Consider the following 27,489-nt stretch of genomic DNA (forward strand, 5'->3'; position numbering starts at 1 on the left):
CAAGAAAAAATTACCATGATTTTGATTAGCCACTGTACTCAAATTATTTTTACTTTATCTATGATAGTTAATTTTATGTATCAAGTTGGCCAGGCCATGGTACCCAGATATTTGGTCAAGCACTCTTCTAGATCTTTTTGTGAAGGTTGAGATTAACATTTTAAATCGGTAAACTGAGTAAAGCAGAGTGCTCTCCAGGTGGTGGGTCTCCTCCAATCAGCTAAGGCTGAAGGCCGTAAGATCTAAGATCAAACTCCATTCTTCCCTGTGTCTCCAGCCTACCGATCTACCTCGCGTATTTCTACAACCACATAAGCCAATTCCTTAAAATAAACCAATCTCTCCCTCCCCACCATGTTCAAAACTAGCTTCTAATGGTTTTGCTTCTCAAGAGAACCTTGACTAATACACCAATATAAATTTTGAGATTAGAAATACAATACTAAAGAAACAAAATGAAAGACTTCTGCTTTCTGTAAGTCCAACAAGGGCAAGGGTCTACTTTTGGTTTCTTGATCTCGGATAATACTGATATACCACAGGAATGCAATATTTGTTGAATGATTATGAGTGAATTTGTCTATCTTATTAATAATAATTTGTTTATTGTCTGTTTTAGGCACTATGATGGGAGATGCTTTATCTTTGCTCAAAGTCCTTACTTCAGAGGTAAAGAAACCAAAGTTTAGAATCGAGCTATGCTGTCCACAACCACAGCAAAATTAGCAGAGTGAGCTAAAATTCAAAAGTACATTTATGATTCTCCAAACCTATGAAAGTCTGACCTTTTCATAACAATTCTTACTGTATTTTTAAGATTTTTATTTAGGCAGAGTTGAAAGGCAGTTTTAGACAGAGAGGGACGCAGACAGAAAGGTCTTCCATCCACTGGTTCACTCCCCAAGTGGCCACAACTCCCCAAGTGGCCACAATGACAGGAGCTCAGTCGATCCGAAGCTGAGAGCCAGGAACTTCTTCCAGATATCCTATGTGGGTGCAGGGGCCTAAGCACTTGGGCCATCTTCTACTGCTTTCCCAGCAATATCAGTATGGATCAGCTGGGACATGAACCGGAGCCCATATGTGATGCCAGTGCCGCAGGTGGAGGCTCAGCCTACTGTACCACAGCGCTGGCCCCCTCATTGTATTGTTATAAAATATTTTTAAATTGTTATTTCATTTTATTTTTCAAGAGACGGCTCATTTCCCAGATGCCCACAATAGGAAGTGGGGAGAGAAAGTAGAGGCCAAGAACTCAATCCAGGTCTCCCTTTTGAGGTTAGGAACACAATTACTTGAGATTATCTCCTGCTGCCTCCTAGTGTGTGCATTAGCAGGAGGCTGGAGTCAGAAGCCAGCAGCAGGGTACTGAACCCATACACCCCAGGTATGGGATATAGGACTCTCAACCACTTCAGGGCAAAAGCCTGCTACCTCTCTGTATTTTCCACCAGTAAGTGTTCATCAGCTTTCATTATGTGTAGAAAACAGTCTATGAGCACACATAACACCAAGCATGAATAAGTGCTTCCATTTTACTTAACATCTCTGAACTGTATTTTTTTACTACACCTATACAACAGGCAGTACTAACGAAACACACAATATTTGCCATAAAGTTATTTTTTAATTTTTTTTAATTTTTAAGTAAATAAAAGCCATTCTATAACAGAAACTGTTAGGTTTTTTTTTTTTTTTTTTTTTTTTTTTTACTGTACATCCTAAAGATACAGCAGAAATCGTGCTTGGGAGGCCTTCCACATTTTTGGATGCTAACAGAACAGGCAATAGGCAGTTATAAACAGGTACTTTTCATGCTGGGAGGGAAAAAGACAATTTGGGGAAGTGAGCAGTGTCTGAGCAGGAACGTGGTACAGTAAACACAGTTATGAAACATCAACCCAATTAAGCACTTCTCATTGAAAGAAGCCTCGGTATTTTAACAGCTGGCCTCCATCTTCCATCTACCCTCTTCTGAACTGGCTCAGATGGCTCAGCACATAGCCGCTCGGTGCTAAAAAGGTCGTAAAAATCACCACAATCCCAACGGCCATTTCCTGGAAGAGGAGACAAAAACGCTGCTAATGAGGACGGCTTCCCAGACCGATGACTCCCTGCCTAACACATTTTGAGGAATTTGGCAGCTGTCCCAGAAACGGGTGCCCGGTGAAGCCTAAAATGCAGGAATCCAACTCATCGATGACCTCCCTGGATTTTTTTAAACAAAACACTTTTCTTCTAGGTTCCGGAGTTGCCACCTCTGCCCTCTGGAGCCCTGGCGCGGCCCAGATGTCCACGGTCGGGGAGAAGGCCGGGTCCTGGCATGGAGAGGGTCTTCGCACGTGGCGAACTAGTCCTCGCTCCCACCCGCTAGCCACGAAGGCGAGCCCCGCGCAGGGCTGGGGCCTCGGGCCCGCACACCTTATCCTCCCGCGTCCCCCGGCCCGTGAGTCCCAGGCTCGGCCCCCACTCACCACGGGCGACGCGGGACCCCTGTGCGAGGGCTCCGCATTGTGGAGGCGGCGGCCGGGATGCAGGCTGAGGAAGGCCGTGAGGCAGCGGCGACGGCTGAGGAGGGGGCAGAGTGCGAGCAGGCGAGGCATGGCGCGTCCAGCCAGGAAAGGTAGCAGGAGTGGGCAAAGAAACGCCAGAGGAGCCAAGCGAGCCCACGTCTGGCCAAGCAGCCGGTTTGCGCCGGCACCCGGGCCAGAAGGGGGCGCTGGCGTTCCAGTCCCGCGCTAAGCCCCGCCCCTTCCGACCGTTAGCACTGCCACTTAGACACAAGCCAGTCCTGTGGCTCCTGCCTTTGCCCTTGTGCCCCTGGTCTAGGTTTCCAGATTCCCCGCCCGTGCCAACCCACCCCTTCCTCACACCCACCATCTGCTTTTCTGTGGGGTGAGAGCTCAGCGTCGCCGCTCATCTTTCTCCTCGTCTACATAGGGGCAGCTCAGTCAACGGCTGCTTGGCATGGCACTCAGACCCTGTTCTCTAATGTGAATTAAACGTTAAATAAGTCCTCTACAGGTTAATTCTATTGAAGATGAAGAAAAAGTATTTGTAGTCTGGTCCTGTAAGAAATATCCATGGCAGAATCAAATAGGGCATTTGGATCCAGTAGAGATGATGCAATTTCCCGTCACTAGTATCTTGAAGGCACAAAAATATACTGTCAACTCTTAAGTTACTTTTTAAAATGTTTATTGTGTGACAGATATCTTCCATCCAACCCCCAAATGCCCACCAACATCCAAGGCTAGACGAGGACATAGCCAGGGGCCCGGAACTCCATCTGAACCTCCCATGTGAGTTGCAGAGGCCAAAGCACTTGAGCCACCACCTGCTGCCTCGCAGGGTGCATTAGCAGGAAGCTGGATCAGAAGTAAAGTAGCCAGGATTACATCATGATGGGGTATCAATGTCTCTAAACTTTTACCTCACTTTGTATCCCTTGGTCTTCATTCTGGAAGATTTCTTTGACTTTTTCTTCAATTCCTTGAGTTTCTCATTTCAGAATTCCATTTTTAAAACGTGTTTATTTATTTGAAAGCTGAAGAAACAGAGAAAAGGTAGAGACCTCCAATCCTCTGGCTTACTCCTCAAATGCCAGCTGCAGTTGGGTATGGACCAGGACGAAGCCAGGAGCTCGGAATTCAATAGAGGTCTCCTATGTGGGTGGCAGGGACCTAAGCAATCATCCACTGCCTCCCATGGTGCACAGTAGCAGGAAGCGGGAATGGAGAGCAGAGCTGGGACTTGAACTGAGGCACTCTGTCCAATATGGGATGCGGACATCCCAAGCAGTAGCTTAACTACTATGCCAAATATCTACCCTAAACTATTTTTTTTATCATCAGTATTTTTATAAATGTAGTAGCACCTTAAATTTCGCTAAGAATATTAACCTGAACTTTGTAAAAGTTCACCTCTATTCCAAGGACTATCTGTTTTTTCTGGGGTGATTTTTGTTCATTCATTTTGGTCCTGCTGGTTTTCTCAGGGTTGTCATTTCATGCTATGAATGTGAGAAATCAGGTGCACTACTCAGGTTCTCTTCTACTACTGTCTTAATCCATTCAGGCTGCCAGAATACCCATACACTGGTAGCTTATAAATAGCAGAAATTTTTTTCACAGCACTGGAGTCTGAGCAGTCCCAAATAAAGATGTTAGCAGATTGTCTAGTAAGGGTCCATTTTTTTGGTTCACAGACAACTGTCTTCTCCAAGTGTCCTCACTTAGCAGAAGAGACAAGGCAGCTCTCTGGGGCCTCTTTTATAAGGCACTAATCCCATTCATGAAAGCCCTTATGACCAACTCACCTCCTGTTATAGATTCAACAGGACTTGGCTCCCCAAATCCATACGGATATTTAAACCCCAGTTTTGAGCTGGCGCCATGGCTCACTTGGTTAATCCTCCACCTGCGGCACTGGCATCCCATATGGGCACCAGGTTCTAGTCCCGGTTACTCCTCTTCCAGTCCAGCTCTCTGCTGCGGCCCGGGAGGGCAGTGGAGGATGGCCCAAGTGCTTAGGCCCCTGCACCCAGGGGAGACCTGGAAGAAGAAACTGGCTCCTGGCTTCAGATTGATGCAGCGCCGGCCGAGGCGGCCATTTGGAGAGTGAACCAACAGAAGGAAGACCTTTCTCTCTGTCTCTCTCTCTCACTGTCTATAACTCTACCTGTCAAATAAATTTAAAAAATAAATAAACCCCAATTTTATGTTAACAGTTAATAGATTAATGCTAATGGTTGGGGAAGTAGGGTGGAGACTTGATATAATCGTGGTGGCTAGGTTGTGAGCCTAGTGGGAGGTCTTTAGGTCATTGGTGGCTTGCCCTTGGAAGGTAGTTCTTGCCAGAGTGTTGGTTATTTAAGCTGAGTTTCACCTAGTTCCCTCTCCTTGATGGTACTTCTTGTCCACACACTCTAGGCCACTGCCAGGCTCCACCAGATGCCAGACTAGTTGGGTCATCATCTTGAAATGGGAACCTCCAAACTGTAAGCCAAAATAAACCTTTTCCTTCCCAAGAAGCTCCTCTCAAGTATTTTAGTTAAAGTAATGAAATGCTTATACATACATCTCCCAAAGGCCCCGTCTCCAAATACCATCACACCGGGACACATCCAGCCTGCAGCAATTACCAGTCTCTCCCCACAGTGAAAATACGGATTGCATGTTCTGTCTGTAGACCAAATATTTCAATTGGTAGGTAGGCTGGCACCCTCCTTCACCCCCATGCCTCCCAACTACTTCTCTGCCATCTCAGGAAATCATTCTGTTTCTCCTTTCTTTCTTTCTTATTTCTTTTTTTTTTTTTTTTTTACAGGCAGAGTGGACAGTGAGAGAGAGAGACAGAAGGAAAGGTCTTCCTTTACCATTGGTTCACCCCCACAATGGCTACTGCGGGTGGCATGCTGCAGCCGGCGCACCGCGCTGATCAGAAGCCAAGAGCCAGGTGCTTATCCTGGTCTCCCATGCAGGTGCAGGGCCCAAGGACTTGGGCCATCCTCCACTGCCCTCCGGGGCCACAGCAGAGAGCTGGACTGGAAGAGGGTCAACCGGGACAGAATCCGGTGCCCTGACTGGGACTAGAACCCAGTGTGCCAGTGCCACAGTCAGAAGATTAGCCTATTGAGCCATGGCACCAGCCCATTCTGTTTCTTTAAAAGACTCTCTCTAGCCTTGGACAAACATTGCCAAAATATGCACAAAGTTTGGGGTGGAGGAGGAGCAGCTGACCCACACATCTTTTCTATTGACCATTTTTCCATCAGTTACCTTGAACTTGTACCTTCCTCTCACTCCAGGTCTTCAGAGCTATTGATTTAATTGGCCAAGAAGAAGTTTTGCCATGGAAAGCACCTCTCTTGTCCCCTGGAACATCTGTGTGTCCAGAGCTATGGCTCCTTCTCTTCTTTACCCATCAGTAAGAACTCAGTTGACTTACATTCTTAGAGAAATTCACCAAAATCTTTGGTTTGCCAGTGTAGCCCCGCTTCTCATTTCATTCATGGATTCACTTCTTCTTCTGCGTCTTTATTGCCATTGAAATGGATTTTCAGGAAGAAAGACTGGTAAGCATAAGCTCTTTCCTTAGTGTGGATACCATACATGAATCACTGGAGTTTACTAAATATCATGGGAAGGAACTACAGGCTCCAAGCAGGAATGATGTGATCTGATTTCCATTTTTTTTAAGGATCACCCTGGGTACTCTGTAGAGAACAGAAGTTCAGGGTGAGAAGGTTGTATTAGTCAGCACTCCCCAGAGAAACAAAACCAGTAAGATATATAAATATATATGAGTATAAAAGAATATTCATTATGAGGTATTACCCCAACATTCATGGAAGCTGAGAACTCCCACAACATGACGTCTGCGAGCTAGAGACACAGAGAAGCAGGAGGTGTGATTCAGTTAAAGTGCAAAGGCCTGAGAACCAAGAAACTGATGACATAAATCTCAGTCTAAAGGCAAGCGAAGACAAGATATGAAGTGCCAGTTCAAGCAGTAAGGCAGGGAACTTCCTCCTTCCTCACCTTCTGTTCTGTTCAGGCCCACCCACTTTGGGGAGAATAATCCGCTTGCTAAATCCACTGATTGAAATGCTAATGTCATGTGAAACCCTTCACAATCACACCAAGAAACAGTGTTTAATCTGGGCATTCCCTTACCCACCTAAATCAACACATAAAATTAATCACCCCAGCAGTGGCTATCTATGAGCCATATGTGATGTCCGGAACCATCCTCACAGCCACGCGTGCTGTCCAGAACCATCCACATTAGCCACACGTGATGTCCAGTACCATTCACAATAGCCATACACGATATCAACACCATACATACCAACCACATGTGATGTCCAACACCATCCATACTAGCCACATATGATGTCAACATCATCCACACCAGCCATGTGTGATGTCCCAGAACATCTACACCAGCCACACCAGCCACATGCTATGTCCAGCATCCTCTGCCTAGCCATATGCAACATCCTGCAGTATCCATAGAAGCCACATGTGATGTTCCATATGTACCTAGTGATATGACTGACCATTCACACTAGGTACATATGATGTCCAGTACTTTTCACACTAGTCACATGTAGTTTCCAAGTTCTTGAAATGTAGCAAATACCCTAAAGAACTATTTTTATGTTGTTTGCTTTTATATAATTTTTATTTAAAAATTGGTATTTGACTCCACTACTGGAAAACTGTTTAAGTTGGGAAAATGTTTTCAACTATAAACTGTGAAATCTAAATACAGATTAATACAGATGAAAACACCCAAATTGAGACGTGTCTGTAACTGCAAAATACAGACTTAATGAGAAAAAAGAAAGCATAAAGTATCTATACTGATTATATACTGAACTGATAGGATTCTGGATATATATGTTCAAAAATAATATACCATTAAAATTAGTTGCAACCATTTTTTTTTTTTTTAAACAGGCAGAGTGGATAGTGAGAGAGACAGAGAGAAAGGTCTTCCTTTTTGCCATTGGTTCACCCTCCAATGGCCACTGCGGCCGGCGCATCTTGCTGATCCGAAGCCAGGAGCCAGGTGCTTTTCCTGGTCTCCTATGCGGGTGCAGGGCCCAAGCACTTGGGCCATCCTCCACTGCCTTCCCGGGCCATAGCAGAGAGCTGGCCTGGAAGAGGGGCAATCGGGATAGAATCCAGCACCCCAACCAGGACTAGAACCTGGTGTGCCGGCGGCGCAAGGTGGAGGATTAGCCTGTTAAGCCACGGCGCTGGCCAGTTGCAACCATTTCTTAATAGTTCTTTTAATATTGCTAATAGAAAGTTAACAATTATATGTGGTTTGCATTATATTTCTACTGTCTGCCCTGCTATCTCACCCTAAGCAATCAAGGTCTTTCATGAATTGTAGCTGGCACCTCCCTAAGCTTATCTCTTTGATTTTACTCTCTTTGCTCTCCTGCTCCAGTTACACCAACTAAATTCTAATTTTGCCTTGGAATACCCAGATAATAATTTGAGCACCTTTTGGGTATATAATGAGTCCTATAAGAGTTGATTTCATTGCTCCAGTTGATTGGCCTAAGATTGGTTTCTTGATTCAAATATTCATCCAAAGACCCTTCTCAGGGAAGTTATCCTTGTGTTAAATTGAGGGATTGGCTGGCGCCGTGGCTTAACAGGCTAATCCTCTGCCTTGCGGCGCCAGCACACCGGGTTCTAGTCCTGGTCGGGGCACCGGATTCTGTCCTGGTTGCCCCTCTTCTAGGCCAGCTCTCTGCTATGGCCCGGGAAGGCAGTGAAGGATGGCCCAGGTCCTTGGGCCCTGCACCCCATGGGAGACCAGGAGAAGCACCTGGCTCCTGGCTTCAGATCAGCACGGTGCGCTGGCCGCAGCGGCCATTGGAGGGTGAACCAACGGCAAAAAGGAAGACCTTTCTCTCTGTTTCTCTCTCACTATCTACTCTGCCTGTCAAAAAATAAATAAATAAATTGAGGGATTTCTGAACTCTTACAGATTGATTTATTAATTGACCCATTATAGATGCTAGCCAGAAAAAGGAGCAGGCCTTGGAGTAAGTTTATGCAATGACCAGCAGCAGTTCTAGGTAGCAATTGGAAATGTGTCCACCAGATCAGAGCTAAGAGCACTTCTTAATAATAGATATTTGGGGAAGGAAGGCATAAGTTGTTTACATTCAACTTACATTGGCTATAGACGGGTGGGATTATACAAAGCCGGGAAAACTTTAGGAAAGGAGAACAGTCTATAAGGAGAAGTACTTGTGCTTCCTGGTTGGTTGGTGTTGTAAGTAGAATGGACTTGGTCCTAAGGTATTGTGATGAAATTTGAGATAAAGTTTTAACATACATTTAGGATTTTTTTAGTTGTTTTTAGCCATAACTAGTCACTGATTAACCTCCTACATCTGTCCTCCCCTCCATCCTCTGGCCATTATAATTATATTTGGGACATCTCAGAATTTTTCTCTTATCACTCAGGACCACTGCACTGGAACCTGGTGTCCTCGTAGCAATGGATGGTGTGACTTGGGAGCCATGTCTTTCTACCCACGAAAAAGCCCTTTCATAATGAGTTAATAATGAAGCCAAGCTGCCCAAAGAAGCAGAGATAAGAGCCAGAGGGAACATCCCCCATGTGGTCAAATCCCTGGTTCTCATTCTTCTGAAGCTAGGATGCTTTCCTTTGTATGAATTCTGGGGCATGTTTTGTATTCTTCAATCATAAATCCTGCTTTTGGCTTAAACCAATAGGAGCTGGATTTCTTTCATTTGCAACAAAACACTCTTAATTAAGACTTAATTAGTTAAGTCTTATTTTCTCAGGGTGGTACCCCATTTACTAATGTTTAAAGGGCAACAAAAATACTGAAGTAAACTGAGAAAGAGCTCAGTAACAGATGAGCCTGGATGAATTAATCTTAATCTTGAGAAATTTGGACAGAGTGCAACTGATGGGGGGATCAAGTATTTTAAGTCTTTCTCTGTGACAAAAGTCTTAAATTACTCTTGACAGTGTCAGTAAAAGTAACTCCAAATACAGCCACAACACAATTAAGCTCCCTGCCACCCACCTCCACCCCAGGAGATGGCTCTTTTAGCTGTTCAAATTACAGATTCAAACAACCTTCCTTCACTGGATTTCTCCAAGTCACAAAAGACTAGCATTGTTAACTTAAACCTCCACAATTTTCAGCACAAAGCTTAGTGGGCCCAGATTCAATGTATTCTCAATGACCTACAATGCAAGGCCTTCCTTCTGCACAACTACAGATAGAGCCTGGATATCAGATTCTTTGAGCTCTATGTATATAAGGAAAAACACTCTTCCCACCTACCTCTTTTCAATGTGATTTTTATAAATGTTCATTCTCGAAGTAAATTTGTGTTAAGGTTCTAGAACCTTATATAATGAGTTAAGACTGCACTACCTCAGGCCTAAATATCTTCAATTCTCTCCTCTCTGGAAAAACACATTTAATTGCTGTTCAAGGACCAAAGGTCTTTGAGGAATAAAGTGCCTCTCTCTGTCTCTATTTGTGTCTTTACAATTGCATGACCTCAATGACAGAGAAACTCAGATAAGCAAGCAATAAGAGCAAAAGAATCACAAAGGTGGGAAAAACACTCAAATTATGCAACTGGCAACATCAGTAACACACTTCTGAATTGCAAACACAATGGTAATATAAGAAGATCCCACAAAAACTACAGTCCATAATTACAAAGAATCTGGAGCAAGAAGTGCTCTTAGGCAGTTCAAAATACAATCTTGGCTTTCCAAGTTTACTCTTTTTTTAAAATGTGCAATATTTTTATATCAATGCTTTCTTCACAAAATTACCTATGAAAAGTCTTCATCACCTGTTTTTAAATTTCATCATCTGTTTTTATTTTTTTTTAAGATTTTATTTGTTTGTTTGAGAGGTAGAGTTACAGACAGTGAGAGGGAGAGACAGAAAGAAAGGTCTTCCCTCCGTTGGTTCACTCCCCAGATAGCCGCAACGGCCAGAGCTGCACTGATCCGAAACCAGCACGCACATGGGATGCCAGCTCCGCAGGCGGAAGATTAACCTACTGCGCTAAGGCGCCAGCCCCCATCATCTGTTTTTAAATTTGACATTCTCTTCCTCCTCTGAACTACACCCAGAAATTCTTCAACAGATTTTTTTTTTTTTTTTTTGAGAGACAGACAGACACAAAGAATGACAGCCCCCATCCACTGATTCATCCCAAAAATGGACAGGGCGGGGCTGTGCTGAAGCCAGGAGCCAGAAATTCAATCCAGTTCTCCCATGGGGGTGGCAAGGACTCAGACATGAGTCATCTCCTACTGCCTCCAAGAAGCTGGAATGGAAAGCAGAACCAAAACTCAAACCTAGGCACACAGATAGGGACTGCGGGATCAAGTATTTTAAGTCTTTCTCTGTGAAAGTCCCAAGCAGTATCTTAAAGTGCTACATCAAACTGTTTCCCTTATACCAAGTGAAGAGATTGGCAATCAAAGCCTAAACATCAAAGGTCAGATTCCAGCACTATCATTTACTGGCTGCATAAACTAAGGTAAATAAATTAAGTATAATATTTCCCTTAGGATGTAGATATGGACATTTAATGAGATAATACATGTTTCAGTTAACATTACTTTGGAAGAATGTCACAGAAAACTTAATAAAAAATAAAACTGATTGGCTCACACAAATGAAAATGTCACAGGCAGGACTGAGTTCAGGTGAAGCCCGAGAAAGCATCTGTAGTGACACCTCTCTGGGGAACTCCTTTTTCTTTTGGTTTCCTTGCCCTGATTTCTGCCGAGTCAGGTTTACCTTAAGGCAGGCTTCCTTTACAGCAAGATGTATAACCAATATTCACCTCTGTTTTTCTATATAATGGTTTATCTTTGCCTGTATTGTTTTCTATGGAATTTAGATGCCAGTATTTGGTATTTCACTAAGAAGAAAAAAAATTAGGGCCAGCATCGTGGTGTAGTGGGTTAAGCTGCTGCCTGCAATGCCAGCATCCCATATGGGTGCCAATTTATGTCCTGGCTGCCCCAATTCCGATCCGGCTCCCTACTGATATGCCTGGGAAAGCAGCAGAAGATGGCCCAAGTGCTGGGACCCCAGCACCCACAAGGGAAAACAAGAAGAAGCTCCTAGCTCCTGGCTTTAGCCTGGTCCAGCCCTGGCCATTGCGGCCATTTGGGGAATGAACCAATGGATGAAAGATCTGTCTCTGTAACTCTGCCTTTCAAATAAATAAATCTTTAAACATACACACACATCAGTTCAAATCATGATTCAATGCTTTGAAGTAATCTTTTTTGACATAAGAATTTCAGCATTGGTTTTCAAAAATTTACATCTTAGTATGAATAAAATACAATGTATGGAATTGTCTACTTTTATGTCTTGCTTCTTTGACTGAATAACATGTTTGAAAGATTTATCCAAGTTGATTATGGCTCGGGTTCATCTGATGCATGAATATACCACATTTTTGGGGCAAGCATTTTGCCTAGATATTAAGGCATTAGCACCCCAAACTGGATCTGCGCTGGGTTCCTGGCTTCTGCTCCTGACTCCAGCTTCCCACTAATGCAGACCTTGGGAAGTGGTGGTGATGGCTTAGGTAACTGGGTTCTTGCCACTCATGTAGGAACATCTGCACTGTGTTCCCCAGTTCCTGGCTTTGGCCCCAGCCCAGCCCTGGCTAATTACAGGCATTTGTAAAGTAAACTAGCAGATGGAAGTACTCCCCCGCTGCTCCCCTAGATATATATATATACACACACACACACACATAATATGCAATCCCTATCTCTCTGCCTCTCAATTAAATAAATTAAAATAATTTAAAATACATATCACATATTTTTATCCATGCTATTGTTGATGGATATTTTGGGTGTTATCAGTTTTTGATTCATAAAAACAATGCTGCTATGTACATTCTTGTTCCTATTTTCTACTTTATATCAGTATAAGGGTCTCTGTATACCTAAGAGTAGAATGGCTAGGCTACAGGACAAGCCAACTTTCCTGTTTTATAATGTCAACCTGCTTTTTTTCCTAAGTGGTTTTACCCATTTTCACTCGCATCAGTAACACAGAGAATGCCTATTAATACACACCTTCATGAAGACTTAGAATTCTCTCTCTTGTTTTCCTAACCAATCTGATGAGTCAGCAGTGTTAACTCACTGTCCCTCTAATCTGTACAACCCAGGTACTAACATGGCTGTGTACCTTTCCATTTGCCTCATTTATTCAAGTATTATGCCATTTTCTACCAGCTTTTTCTTACTGAATTACTGATACTTTTATTTTTAAAAAATTTATTTATTTGAAAGGCAGAGAGTGAGCGAGAGTGACCACACGCGAGAGAGATGTCTTCCATATACTGGTTTACTCCCCAGATGGCTGCAACAGGCAGTTCTGGACCAAGACAAAGCCAGGTGCCAAGAACTCCATGCTGGTTTCCCACATGGGCAGGCCATCTTATGCTGCTTTCCCAGGTATATTAGCACAAAACTGGATCAGAGGAGGAGCAACCAGGACTCAAGCAGGCACTTGGACACAGGATTCCAGCACTGCAAGCAGCTGGTTAACCTACCTGTTGCACCACAAACATCAGTCCCTAGATATTTTTAAGATTTATGTATTTATTTATTTGAAAGGCAGAGAGACAGAGAGAGAGAGAGAGACCTATCATCTGCTGGTTCACTCCCCAAATGCGTCCAACAGTCAGGGCTAGGTCAGCCCAAAGGTAAGAGCCAAGAACTCCTTCCAAGTCCCTTACAAGAATGGCAGGGACCCAAGTAGTTGGCCCATCATCTGCTGCTTTCCATACATTAGCAGGAGGCTGGATCTGAAGGAGAGGCAGAACTTAATCACAGGCATGCCTCCAATGAGGGGTGCAGGTGCCCCAAGCAACAGCTTAACCTGCTGAACCACAATGCTCACTTCCATATACAGGTATTCTTTAAGGCTGTTCGATATAATCTCTTTTTTTGGTTGCATGTATTATAAATATTTTTTCCATTGTGTGGCTTTCTTTTCATTCTATTGTGTATCTTGGCGAATTCAAGGTCACATTTTAAATGTAGCTGAAGCCATAAATCTTATCTTTATGGTTAATGTTTTTGTACCCTGCATAAAAAGTCTTTTCTTCCTCAAAGCAATGAAGGCATCCTCCAACATTATCTTTTAAAATCTTTGTAGTAATTTTATTATCTATTCATTTCATAAATAATAAGCAGGTATTAATTATTTAACTTATTAAGCACCTACAAGGTAACAATTGACTTTTGAAACATGTATTTTCGGCCGGCGCCATGGCTCAACAGGCTAATCCTCCGCCTAGCGGCACCAGCACACAAGGTTCTAGTCCCGGTGGGGGCGTCGGATTCTGTCCCGGTTGCCCCTCTTCCAGGCCAGTTCTCTGCTATGGCCCTGGAGTGCAGTGGAGGATGGCCCAGGTCCTTGGGCCCTGCACCCCATGAGAGACCAGGAGAAGCACCTGGCTCCTGTCTTTGGATCAGTGCGGTACGCCGGCCGCAGCACGCCAACTGCGGTGGCCATTGGAGGGTGAACCAACGGCAAAAGGAAGACATTTCTCTCTGTCTCTCTCTCACTGTCCACTCTGCCTGTCAAAAAAAAAAAAAAAAAAAAAAAGAGAGAGAGAGAGAGAGAGAAACATGTATTTTTGGCTGGCGCCATGGCTCAACAGGCTAATCCTCTGACTAGCGGCGCCGGCACACCCGGTTCTAGTCCCGTTGGGGGCGCCGGATTCTGTCCCGGTTGCCCCTCTTCCAGGCCAGCTCTCTGCTGTGGCCAGGGAGTGCAGTGGAGGATGGCCCAAGTGCTTGGGCCCTGCACCCCATGGGAGACGACCAGGAAAAGCACCTGGCTCCTGCCATCGGATCAGCGCAGTGCGCTGGCCGCGGCGGCCATTGGAGGGTGAACCAACGGCAAAAGGAAGACCTTTCTCTCTCTCTCACTGTCCACTCTGCCTGTAAAAAAAAAAAAAAAAAAATGCATTTTCAGAACTTTCCAGTTGTTAAGACTCCAGGAAATTCAGAAAAATGCAGGAAAACAGTATCATTGTATGCCAAGAACTAGGAGGAAATACAACTTGTCTTTTCTTCATGATTTCAAGAGAAACCCAGTTTCCATGCTATATTTACAGGAAACTGGGCATAGGAAGGAGCTTTATTTGATGTAATGTATGGTAGAATAGGAGGTACAAAGAAAGGAAAAGACTAGGTGGCAGGAAGTGGAGTTCGGTGACCTGATCAGCTTGGGTGACCAGGTTGAAGGAGAGCCATTTACCAACAGAAGGTGCAGGAAGAATGGAATCCAAGTTCAGGGGTTGTGATTGCAAGCAACAGAAGCCCATGGTTTTTACCCACTTTGAACTATCTTAAGGTAAAAAGTGGAATGGGGCACAGGCATTGTGGTACAGCAGTTTAAGCCCCTACTTGCACCGTGGGTATCCCATTTCAGAGGGCCAGTTTGAGACCTGGCTGCTTTGCTTCCCAACCAGCTTCCTGCTAACACTTCCTGGGCAAGTAGAAAAATATGGTCCAAGTACTTGGGCCCTTGCCTTCCAGGTAGGAGATCAGGATGGATTTTGGCCTGGCCCAGATCTGGCTGTTGTAGCCATCTGGGGAGTAAATTAGTGGTTGGAAGATCTCTCTCTGTCTCTCCCTTCTCTCTCTCTCTCTGTGTGTGTCACTCTACCTAAATGAATGGAGTGAATGATTGGATAGATAAGATAGACAGATAAATATTTTTTTTAAATAGGAGTTAGGGCAAATTATTAGCTTCTAAAAACAAAAAGTCATGGATGGCAGGCATCTGGGACAGCTAGGCCCAGATTTTCCAATAACGTCATTGCTTCCCTTTCAATTTCTGTTTCCTTTTGTTTATGGTCTTTCTTTTTTCCCACTACATACAGCTTTTTTCCTCATGGCTAGGAAAGACAATTTACATCATCCTTCAAGGTCAGTATCCCACAGAAATAGAGCAAAAGGACTATTTCCTTTGAGAGACTGGGAGAAATCCCTGAAGTTTTGATTGGCCTTACTTGTATGACAGGCCCACCCAGATCTGTCCAACTAGAACCCACTCCCTGCTTCTCCTGAGTACCACCTTAGCACTAGCCTTTTATACAAATTGCTTTTCACTCCATATTCCTATTTGAATCCTAATTTACTCCAAGGCAAAGATCCATTTATTTTTTACCTCTAGCATCTAACCCTATGCTTGGCACACAGTATTGGATGCTTTAAACAACATTTATTAAAATGAAAAGAAACAATCTATGCTCTGATGAACATGTCTGACAATACAGAGGAAAACAAACTCAGTTTCTCCTACACTCTCACTCAGCAATAAACAAGAGAATTCTGTGACAAAGTGCATGGTGGTTTCTCCCCGCCAAAGAAGCAATGGAGGCTGTAACAGCAGGCACCAGCTGGGTGTCCTCCAATTCAATTCAATTCAGCTCTGAGACTATCTAGCCAGAGACAACATCAAGTCCCATAGGTTGAGGGCTCAGTTCCATGACATTGCTGCCTGCTTCTAATGCCAATCCTAAATCCTAGGATGTTTTACCTGTGCTACTGACCAACTGACTATACACTGGCCTTCCTATAAACCCCTCCTTGGGTACAGATAATTTCCTGAAGAACTCAGGGGAACATGCTTCCTGGTGTATTATAAAGGATATTGCAAAGGACATAGATGAACAGATGGGTAGAGGGAGAATGGTATGGGGGAAGGGTATGGAGCTTCCTTGCTCTGTTTGGGTGCACACCCTCCAAGAACCTCTACACATTTGGCTATTTGGAAGTTCTCTGAATCCTGTCCTTTTGGATGTTTTTTAAAGGCTTCATTACATAGGCATGATTGATTAAATCACTGGCCATTAGCAATCAGCTTAACATTCAGCCCCTTTCCCCTCCCAAAATGTCAGGGGTAGGGGAGGCTACAAGTCCCAATCCATTAATCTCTCTTTTTTTATATAATTTATTTGAAAGAGTTACAGAGAGGTAAAGACACAGAGAGAGGTCTTCCATTCACTGGTTCACTCCCCAGATGGCTGCAAGGGCTGGAGCTAAGCCAATCCAAAGTCAGGAGCCAGGAGCTTTTTCTGGGTCTCCCACATGGATGCACGTACCCAAGGAGTTGGGGCCATCTTCTACTGCTTTCCCAGGCCATAGGACAGAGGTGGCTCAGAAGAGGAGCAGCTGGGACTGGAACCGGCACCCATATGGGATGCCAGTGCTTCAGGCCAGGTCTTTAACCCACTGTACCACAGTGCCGGCCCCCTCATCCATTAGTCTTGCCTTGGTCTTTCCAGTGACCAGTCCCAGTCCTGAAGCAACACACACTGCTACTCAACTCATTAGAATACAGAAAACAAACACTGTGAAGATTCCAAGGATTTTAGGAATCATATGCCAGGAAATGAGGATGAAGACCAAATATACATTTCACAATATCACAGCATACAAATTGAATTGATTCAACATCTCAAAAGGATAGCTAAGTGATATAATAACACAATGTAGCTAAATTGAAGGGTAGAAACTCCTGAAACACTGAAGTAAAATGTATTAAATCATTCTAGACCCAAATAATGTACTAGAGTTCTCCAAATGTGCAGATAGACAAAAGGACAAGGTTGAACCAGCAGACCTTCTTTGAGTTTTCAAAAAGCCTTTCTTTTTCTTTTTTTTTTTTTGGTTAAGATTTATTTATTTGTTTGAAAGGCAGAATTACAGAGAGAGAGAGAGAGAGAGAGAGAGAGATTTTCCATTCACTGGTTTACTCCCCAAATGGCTGCAATGGCCAGGGCTGGGCCAGGCTGAAGCAAGAGCCAGGAGCTTTATCTGGGTCTCCCACATGGGTACAGGGGCCCAAGCACTTTGGCCATCTTTAGCCAGTTTCCCAGGCACATTAGCAGGGAGCTGGATAGGAAGTAGAGAAGCTGGATTCCGTATGAGATGTTGGCGTCCCAGGCTACGGCTTAACCTACAGTGCCACAACACCAGTCCCTTCAAAAAGCCTCTGTTGGTGTTGATATTTGGTCTAGCTATTAAAATACTGAGTAGATGCCCATGTTCCATATAGGAGCACCTGGGTTTGATGCGTGGGTCTGGCTCCTGATTCCAGTTTCCTATAATTGTACAACATGGCTCAAGGAATGAGTCCCTGCCACCCACACGGGAGACCTCGATTCAGCTTTGGCCTGGCCCAGTTGCCAGCCACTGTGGACCTCTGGAAGATGAACCAGCAGATGGGAGCTAGCTGTCAGGTTAAGAAAACAAAACAAGGCCTTTGGAAGACTGCTACATCAAAGGCTCTTAGAACAGTGGTATTACCCTCAAATTACTTAGAAGGCAATTGTTGTTGAGATGATTTAAACTCTGTGTTTTTTACATGTGGCTAGGAGGCAGAACCAGTCAAGTAATGAATGTTAGCAATGAGTGAGAAAGTGTAAACACTGATCTTATTTGACCTTTTTAACAAATTATCAGGAAGAGGTGTAGACACTGGAATATTTAGTTTGTATATACTCCCAGTAGGGCTATTAGCTAATATAATATTTAGCTGGTGAAGACAAAAGGCAAAATAATGGAAAATAATGGTAGGTGGCCTTAATTTAGATAAGGTTCAATCACGTAGTTAGGGGAAGTATTGCAATATGGGGGAATAGGAGGTGGGCATCTAGACAATTACTGACTCCAACAGGATGGGCCTATTTCCTTCAAATGTTCTCACTTTTCCAGGCATTTCTTGCCCAGGCCCACGATTGTGTGCCCAGTTGAGAAGACTGTTACTAGCTAGAGAGGAATTCTTTTTTGGAAGAGGGGTTATTACAATCTCCAAACCTCCAAGGATTGAGGCAGGAAAGACACAAAGGCAGAAAGGGGGAAGAAATGAAGTAATACAAACTGGAAAGGGCTTTGTTTTCAAGGAAATAAGTGATGAACAGACACAATGACAACATAACAAATCAAGAAAATCGAGAGGAAAGCAACAGGTTACGGTCCTTCCATTGAAGAATACTTAAAAAAAATAAACTCCTCCAACCAAACACAACATGTGTAAAATAACAGAGGAGCAAAAGATGGTTAAAAAATACATTACCAAATTCCTCTTACCCTTTGATGCTCAGAGGTGAGTTAAGGACAACAGGAGCAGGTCTCGGGAGCAGCACAGAAGATGCCAGTTGGGAGGGCTGTCACAGAGCCTTGGCTGGAGTCCCAGATCTGCTTCTGAGGCCAGCTGCCTGCTAATGGGCGCCCCGGGAGGGCACGAGGATGGCTTACGCACTTTGGGTCCCCACCACCCACAGGGGAGACTCAGAAGGAGTTCCAAGTTCTGGGCTCCTGGTTTCAACCTGGCTCAGCCCTGGGTGTTGCAGGCGTCTGGGGGAGTGAACCAGCAGATAAATGATCTCTGTCTGCCTTTCAACTAAGTTTAAAAATAATTCTTTTTAAGACAATAGAAAACTTGTTTCTCAAGTGATCAGTAGAGATTGAGAATGCGAAACGCTTTTTAAAAGAATCCCAGGAAAGAAACACGTCGTGTAGGGCTCAGGCCTGTGGGCGGGCAGGGCGGGGCAGGGTGCTGGGTGCTCGGTGGCCTGGCCGGCTGCGGGCTGCTAGTCTCGGCTTGGCCACTTTGTGCCAAACAGCGGTAATGACAGCCGTGCCGGTTACCTCCAGGAGTGGCTTTCGCGTTCAAAGGAAACCCTGTACTTAGGGCGCTCTGACACCGGGAAGGTGCCCTGTAACACAAGTGTTTTGTTCCCTCACCAACTCCCCGGCCCGGGCACCCGGCAGAGGGCGATTCGGCGGCCGCACGTGGCGCCGGGGCTGTCACAACCCCGCGCTCTGTGTACGAGTCTCTCTTGAGGAAAACTTTCCTGCGAGGTTACGGTTTTTAAAAACCGACGACACAGCCTGAGAAGCCACGCAGTAAGAAGCCGCCAGCGGCTGGCCCCGGCGGCCAGAGCGGACCTCCCCGCGGGGCCGCGGTTCTCTGAGAGGACGCGGCGCCGGTCAGCGAGGGACGCCGGCGCCGCGGGGATGACGGTTCTCTTCGGACACGCTCAGTAACGTGGCACCACGCCTGGAATCTGCAAGACGCCGCCACCAGCGCCAAGCTCCAGGCAACCGGCCGACGACTAGGGAGGACACGCGCGCGCGCCCGGCTCCCTCAGGCTGCCGGGTCCCGGGAACGCGCCTCCCCGTCCCGCCCCGGCGCGCGCGCGCGCCGGCGTCGGGCCACGTGACCGCGGGCACGGCGACGGCGGGGGCGGGCGGGGGCCCGGGCTGGCTCCGCAGCGCCGCGCAGGCGTCCCAGGGCCGCGCGGAGCCGAGCCCCTCCTGCTCCCTCTCGGAGTCAAAATGGCGGCGAGGGGGACCTGGAGCGGTCCCGGAGCCTGAGCCCCTGACAGGAGAGGAGAGGGCGGCGGCGGCAGCAGGAGGAGGATGGCCGGGGGTGCTGGCGCCGGTGCGGACGGCGGTGCTGGGGGCGGCGGCGGCGGGGGCGACGGCAGCGGTCCCAGCGGCGGCAGCAGCAGCAACGGCGGGAGGAGCCTCCGGGGTGAGTGTCCCCCGGCGGCTCCTGGGCTGGGGACCCGAGGTCCGCCCGGCGCGGCGCGGCGCGGGGCGTCCGAGCGGACGGGGAGGATGCGCGCGCGTGGGGCGCCGGGCGGGGCAGGGCAGTGGTCGGTGCGCGGCTGAGGCGCGGCGGCGCCGGACTGGCCGGCCCCTGAGCGCTGCGAGGGGCGGGCTGGGCAGGTCCCCGGGCCGAGGCGCGAGGTGTGGCGCTCGCGCGGAGAGGTCGGCGCGAGGCGGCCGCGGGGCCGGTCGCGGGCTCTGAGGGGCGGGACCCGCGGCTCCCGGGACGCGGGCGCCTGTTTCCCCGGGTGCGGGGCCGCGGCCGCCGGGTGGGCGTGGGAGCGGGCGGGCGGGCGGGCGGCCTGGGCCGGCGGCTCCCGGGCGCGGGTGGGCGAGAAGTTAAATGGGCCGGGCCGGTTGCGGTCGGGACGGAGCTGGAGCCGGGCGTTGACAGGTTGGCGGCGGCGGCCGTGCTGTGGGGGCGCTGGGATCTGCCCTGTGCTAGGCTTGTCCCCGGGATGAGAACTTCTCGCCGTGGTTTTGGAGAAACTCCGAGGAGTCCTGCACCCCTTCGCGTTCCAGCACAGATAATGAGTCCTGTGGAGCAGGCCTGATTCACAGAGGCCGCCTTGGTTCTCTTGACCAGAGCAATTTCCTGTCTAAAACCTCCTCCCGTAACGAGGAAGTAGACGTTTCTACGGGATTCCTTAGCTCTTTGAACCAACAGAATCGTTTGTCGCTGAATAGCATCCATTTCTTTTAGATTGCTGAAATAAATTGCCTTCTTCCTGAAACGTGGAAGAGGGATTTGAAATTGCCGTGCAAGAATCGTACAGTGTTAGCAGCTGTGACTAGACTTGTCCTGGACTTTCGGAGTCAGAGCATCCTTTGGCGATCAGATGTGACTGTCTTACAGCTGGTCTCCCAGGCTCTGCGAGGTGAGCGACTTGCTGCGGGTGCTGCAGCTGGCGGGCACTCGCCAAACCAGGACCTAGACCTGTGTAGAGTTCTTTGCATTGCACTCCCGAGTTGCTTTCTTCACCACACTGCCCAGGGCTGTCCCTTGGTCTTTGTGCAGTAAAGTTGAACGCAGATGTGAAAGAGCCTCTCCCTGATGCTGACAGCTACCTTGTGTCCCGTGAAGACTTTTTTCCCTAACCTGAATTTAATAAAAAACTGAGAGACATTTTGTTTAGAGTTTTCAGTAGGGCCCATGACTTATGTTTTGGCCCAGTTACTGCTTGGCTCACCCTTGTATGTGTTCATTAAATTCTGTAGGTCACTATTCCGCCCCACAAAACCCAACTAGGATGTTGTTCTTTGTCCCAATACCAGCATTTCAATGAGTTCTTGGTATCAAACTGTAATTGTAGGGTTTGAAACACCTGTGTTGTTTTTCTGACTGTGCTGCCTAGTCTCTATTCATCTTCTTGTTGAGTCACAGCAGTTTTATTTGTCATGTGTCACAAGTTAACCTTCGGAAATTCAATAAAACCCTAGGATTTTGATTTCATAGTCACTGAAGCTCACATCCAGAATTACACAAGTGGTTATTGAAGATCTGCTTTGTCTTGTATTATACTAGAGCTATGGGAGAAATGAAAGAAGTATAATGTATGGATTTCGCCCTCAGGTTCTTACGGGAAAGATAAGATGTATCTGCAAGAATCTAGAAGACAGTCTGGTGAATCCAGCACAAAGAATGCTGTAGGTGATCAGGGAAGAGGGAGAGGGCTGAGGCCTCAGGAGGCCAAAGAACTTCCTGGAACACTTGGAACTTGAGTTGGCCTCCAGTTTACAGATAATTTGAAGCAGTTACTTTGTGAGAGAAAAGCGAGAGTGTGAAGTGGAGGCTAGCTTTGGGGGGAAGGAATCAAGGGTGAAGTGACAGCTGATTTCCTTGGGAAATGTTAGAAGTTGCAAAGAAGGGTTGGATTCTATCCTCTTGTGCAAGGTATAGGGAGCCTTGGAAAGTTTGGAGGCCAGTGAGGAATGTGATAAACCAGAGGAGTGCTGAGCCCATCAGTGATCTGCAGGTTGAGAGTGGAGTGCGCCTGCGTAGACAGTAGCTGTTGCGGTTACCTGAGTTTGAAGAGATGAGATCCTAGACTGATAAATTCTGGAACAAGGATTGCATATCAGGTGTATTTTACCATCGTAACTGTTTTTACGTGTAGTTTAGTGGCATTTAATACATTCTCGTTGTACAAGTATGACTACCATTCATTCATCTGTAGAATTATCTTTGTCTTCTCAAGCTGAGATTCTGTATCCATTAAACACCAACTCCCTACTCTTCCTTTACCTGAGCTCCTGTCAGCTACCATTCTCCTTTCTCTGCAAGTTGACAAATCTAGGTGTTGCCTATAAGTGGAATCATACAGTATTGCATTTTTGTGACTGGCTTACTTAATTTGGGTCCAAATATGTGTTGTAGCACATATCAGAATTTTCGCCTTTTAAAGGCTGGATAATATTCCATTATATGTATATACCACATTTTGTTTATCCATTTATCCAGTGATAGGCATATGAATTGCATTCACTTTTTTAAAAAGACTTATTTATTTCAAAGACAGACGAGTGAGCATGTTCACCTTTTGACTGTTGACTATTGTGACTGTTTTGACTATTGTGAATAATGTTGTGAACATGGTTGTAAAAATATCTATTCAAATCCTTTCATTTCTTTTGGGTACAGGCCCAGAAAATTACATATTTTCATCACCAATACGCAAGGGTTGACTTATTCTACAGCCTCATGTGGTTGTGCTTTTGATAATTGCCATTTTAATGAATGTGTGTGATATCTTATTGTGGTTTTGATTTACATTTTCCTAAAGATTAGTGATGTTGAGCATCTTTTCCTATGCTTATCAGCTGTTTGTATAGTCACACCCCAAACATTTTAGTCAAAATGCATATACCAAGGTGGCTATACCATGTAGCCTAGATGTGTGGTGAAATATGCGATCTAAATTTGTGTGAATATGTTCTTTGATGTTCAAACAACAAAACTGCGTGATGACGCATTTCGATACGTTTCTCAAAAATCGTTAAGGGATATATGTCTGTGTGTCATCTTTGGAAGAATATCTGTTCAAGCTCTTTGCCCATTTTTTAATCAGGTTATTTTTTGTTGTAAGAGTTGTATATTTTGCATATCTTCCTGTATGCTACATGTCAATCCCTTAGCAGACATGATCTGCATGTTGTGATTGCCTTTTTGTTATGTTGGTACTGTCCTTTGACACACACAAATTTTTAATTTTGATTAAATCCAACTTAACTGGTGTTTTTAGTGGCTTCTGCTTTCTCCTATCATATCCAAGAATTCACTGCCAAATTCAGTGTCATGAAGCTTTTCCTGTGTTCTCATATAAATGAATTTTGTAATTGTGGTTCCTAAATTTAGGTCTTTATTTGTGGATATCTTGCTTTCTTAATACCATTTGTTGAGTAGACCATTCTTGCCCCCATGATCTTGGCATCTTTATTGAAAGTCATCTGGGGTGTGTATTTGGCACAGCTTGGAACACCTGCATGGAGTGCCTGGGTTTGAATGCTGCCTCTGCTTCCCATCCTTGCTAATGTACACCCTGGCAGGCAGCCTGTGATGGCTCAAGTACTTGAGTCCCTGCCACTTACCTGGGAGACCTGAATTGAGTTCCTTGCTCCTGGTTTGCCTTGGCCCAGCCCTAGCTGTTGCAGACATTTGGAGAATGAACCAGCAGATGGAACATCTTTGTCTCTTTTTCTGCCTTTCAAATACAAATAATGATTTAAAACAAGAATCATCTGACCATAAGTGCAAGGATTTATTTCTGGACTTTCTACACTATTCCATTAGTCTGTAAGTCTGTCTTTATGCCAGTAACATGTGGTTTTAATTGCTATAACTTGACTATAAAATTTGAAATAAAAAATTGTGAGACCTTCACTTTGTTCTTTTCTTTTTCCAGGTTTTTTTTTTTTTTTTGGGGGGGGTGCATACAGAATTCTTTGAGATCCCATATGAATTTTAGGATAGTTTCTTTTTTCTATTTCTGCAAAAATATGCTACTGTGATTTTGTTAGAATTTTATTGAATCTGTAGGTTGCTTTGGGTAGTATTGACATTTTTTACAATATTAAGGCTTCCAGTCAATGAACACAGGATGTCTTTCTGTTTATTTTGCCTAATTTCTTTCAGCAATGCTTCATTCATAGTGCTTTCAGCATGCAAGTCTTCGTTAAGTTTATTCCTGAGTGTTTTATATCTGTTGCTACTGTGAGTAGGACAATTCTCTTACTTTCCCTTTTGGAACGTTCGTTGAGGGCATAAGAACACAACTCATTTCTGCTTGTTGATTTTGTATTCTCCAACTTTGCAGAATTTATTTATTGTTGTAAGAAGCTTTTGGTGGAATAGTTAGTTTTCTACATATAAGGTTTTGTCATCTGCAGACAGTTAAGGTACTTACTCCTTCCTAATTTGAATGACATTTTTTTTCTTGCCTAGTTGTTCATCTAGGGCTTCTGTACCATGTTGATTTGAAGCCACAAAAGCAGACATCTTTAACTTGTTTCTGTTCTTGGAGGAAAAATGTTTAATCTTTGATCATTGGGTTTGGTGTTTGTATGGATTTTCTAAATATATGACCTTTTTGATGTTGAGACAGTTTTATTTTAACCCTGGTTTGTTGAGTATTTTAGTAAGTCCATATTAAAAGTCATCTATTGCCCAGACTGCAGATCACTAGGCTAATCCTCCGCCTTGCGGCGCCGGCACACCGGGTTCTAGTCCCGGTTGGGGCGCCAGATTCTATCCCGGTTGCCCCTCTTCCAGGCCAGCTCTCTGCTATGGCCCGGGAGTGCAGTGGAGGATGGCCCAAGTCCTTGGGCCCTGTACCCGCATCAGAGACCAGGAGAAGCACCTGGCTCCCAGCTTCGGATCAGCGCAGTGCGCCGGCCGTGGCGGCCATTGGTGGGGGTGAACCAACGGTAAAGAAAGACCTTTCTCTCTGTCTCTCTCTCTCTCTCTCACTGTCCACTCTGCCTGTCAAAAAAAAAAAAAAAAAAAAAAAAGTCATCTATGGGTGCTGAAAGTGTTTTTAGCTTGGTGAATGAGAAAATTCTGGTGTCATTGGGAGAATGCTGTATTACTGTGAACTTGATATTTTAGGTATTATCTTTGTACATTTGCAGACCTGTTTTGAGTGAAGAAAGAATAGTGCTATAGTTAGCCAGTGGGGAAGACTGATATTAATCAAATAATACAAATATATGCCTGACTAATTATTATACAGTTTTGCCCACAGCTATATTCCTAGCATATTGCCTGACAGATAGGTACTCACCAAAAGTAATTTTTAATTTCTATTTATTTGAAAGGCAGAGGGAGATGAAAAGATATTCCATCTACTAGTTCATTTCCAAAAAGCCCTCAACAGCGGGCTCTCAGCCAAACCAAAGCCAAGAACCCAGAACTCAATCCAGGTCTCGCACATGGTTGGTAGGGACCGAAGTACTTGAGCCATCACCTGCCTACCTTTCCATGTGTACATTAGCAGAAAGCTGGAATCGAATCAGAAGAAGAGCTAGGACTCGAACCCAGGGATTCCAGTATGGGATGCAAGTCTCTTAAGTGACATCTTGAGCCCTGTGGCAAATGCGCACCCCTGACATTACAAATTGAACCAAGAAGAAGTCTAAGGTTTAACTCAGTAAACTGAAACGTATATTGTTTATCATTTTTTATGAAAAAATGTTTTTATTTTAAACCATCTTCACTGCTAACCCAGTCTTGGTACAGTGCTAGCAAGGTAAAATAAAATTTATTCTAAAAATATACAAGTGACCTTTTCTATCATAGGGATCTTTTTAAAAGAACTTAGAATAGTTGATACTAGTGGAAGTTAGATTTCAGAGTCCAAATTTTCAAGAGAAGGTATAAGTTAGAAAAAAATTTTTCAAATGCCTGCTGACTCCAGGTTTATAATGAAACTCAACCATTCAGTACCTAATTTATTTCTAAAGTGAGTTTTAAAAATTTAGTGCAAGCTAAGGTGGTTTTTAGTGTTTTTTTTTTAATTTTTAAAATTTTGACCATCTAAATTTTATGTTACAAATGAGTCTTTCAAATACTCCTACTATCTCACACAGTGCAATGTTAGCAATATAATGCAGTTTTATGAGTTGGCATATCTGTGTCATATGACACTGTGTGAACATTAAGGTTGGAATGAATAGGAATTACTTTTTTTTAAAGATTTTATTTATTTATTTGAGAGGTAGAGTTATAGACAGTGAGAGAGAGAGACAGAGAGAAAGGTCTTCCCTCCACTGGTTCACTCCCCAAATGGCCGCCAGGGCCGCAGCTGCACCTGTCCGAAGCGAGGAGCCAAGAGTTTCTTCCAGGTCTCCCACATGGGTGCAGGGGCCCAAGGACTTGGGCCATATTCTACTGCTTTCCCGTGCCACTCAGCTGGATTAGAAGAGGAGCAGCCAGGACTAGAACCGGCACCCATTTGGGATGCCGGCACTGCAGGCAGAGGATCAACCTACTGCACCATAGCACTGGCCCGAATAGGAATCACTTTAATCCAGTGCACAGAAAATCCTTTAAATCACAGGATTCAAAATAGATAGCTTTTTTGAATATTAGTGGGGTTTTTAGATATTCAGATTCTGACCGCTGTTACAGTTCTAGGTTAGTAAGGAAGTCTCTTCATCGTCTGAAGTTTGATTTCTTGATCTATTAAAAAATAAGTATGGAAATGTCTTACTTAGCAGTCTTGCTATCTTGTGTGTTTTGTTGTTGGTTTTTGTTCCATCTTTTCCCTCTTTCAGGCCTGCCTTACCAGTCTGGACTATTTGTTGAACAGTCTTCCAGCGAAGTCTCTGCTGCTTGCTGGCTCTTCACTCTCCGTCACCATCTCTGTATCACTCCCACAGTTGTGTGCCTTAAAGAGCACATTACTTTCCTATTTAAAAAGCTTAACTTCACGTTTTCTGTAGTACAAAGTCCAAACTTACGGACCCTGTCTGACGTTAGATGTATTATCGTTCTAGCCATTCCAAGCTGTTTCTCCTTACATGTGCTTCTGTGCTTTTCATTTGTTTATCCAGTGCTTGGAGTTCTCCTTATCCTTTGTCATTAATTCTGTTAGCCACACCTCTTGTGGCTACTTTTCTTTCCTAACAGAATCTGCTTTTGTTCATGTTTTCAGAAGACTTGGAGAGGTGATTCAACACCAACTTCTGGGGTGGATTTTGAATCCAAGCCAATCAACTCATGGGGTTTCCTGTGTCTTTGTCTCCTATTATGATAACAGAATACCTGAGACT

General features: G+C 44.9%; 1 protein-coding gene across 2 annotated transcripts in view; it reads left to right on the forward strand.

Moving 5' to 3' along the window:
• Positions 1–20,062: 20,062 nt before the first annotated feature.
• BTBD7 (BTB domain containing 7) overlaps positions 20,063–27,489 on the forward strand; it is a 90,505-nt gene continuing 83,078 nt past the window's right edge. Inside the window, exons 1-2 of one of the 2 annotated variants that reach the window (XM_062181133.1) lie at positions 20,086–20,143; positions 20,924–21,098. The gene's annotated coding sequence lies outside the window, so the exon portion shown is untranslated. Of the gene's footprint in view, positions 20,144–20,923; positions 21,099–27,489 lie in introns of both variants that reach the window. The other variant, XM_062181134.1, reaches the window with a different exon arrangement.

The sequence above is a fragment of the Lepus europaeus genome, chromosome 22 (assembly GCF_033115175.1).
Source record: "Lepus europaeus isolate LE1 chromosome 22, mLepTim1.pri, whole genome shotgun sequence".
NCBI lineage: Eukaryota > Metazoa > Chordata > Mammalia > Lagomorpha > Leporidae > Lepus > Lepus europaeus.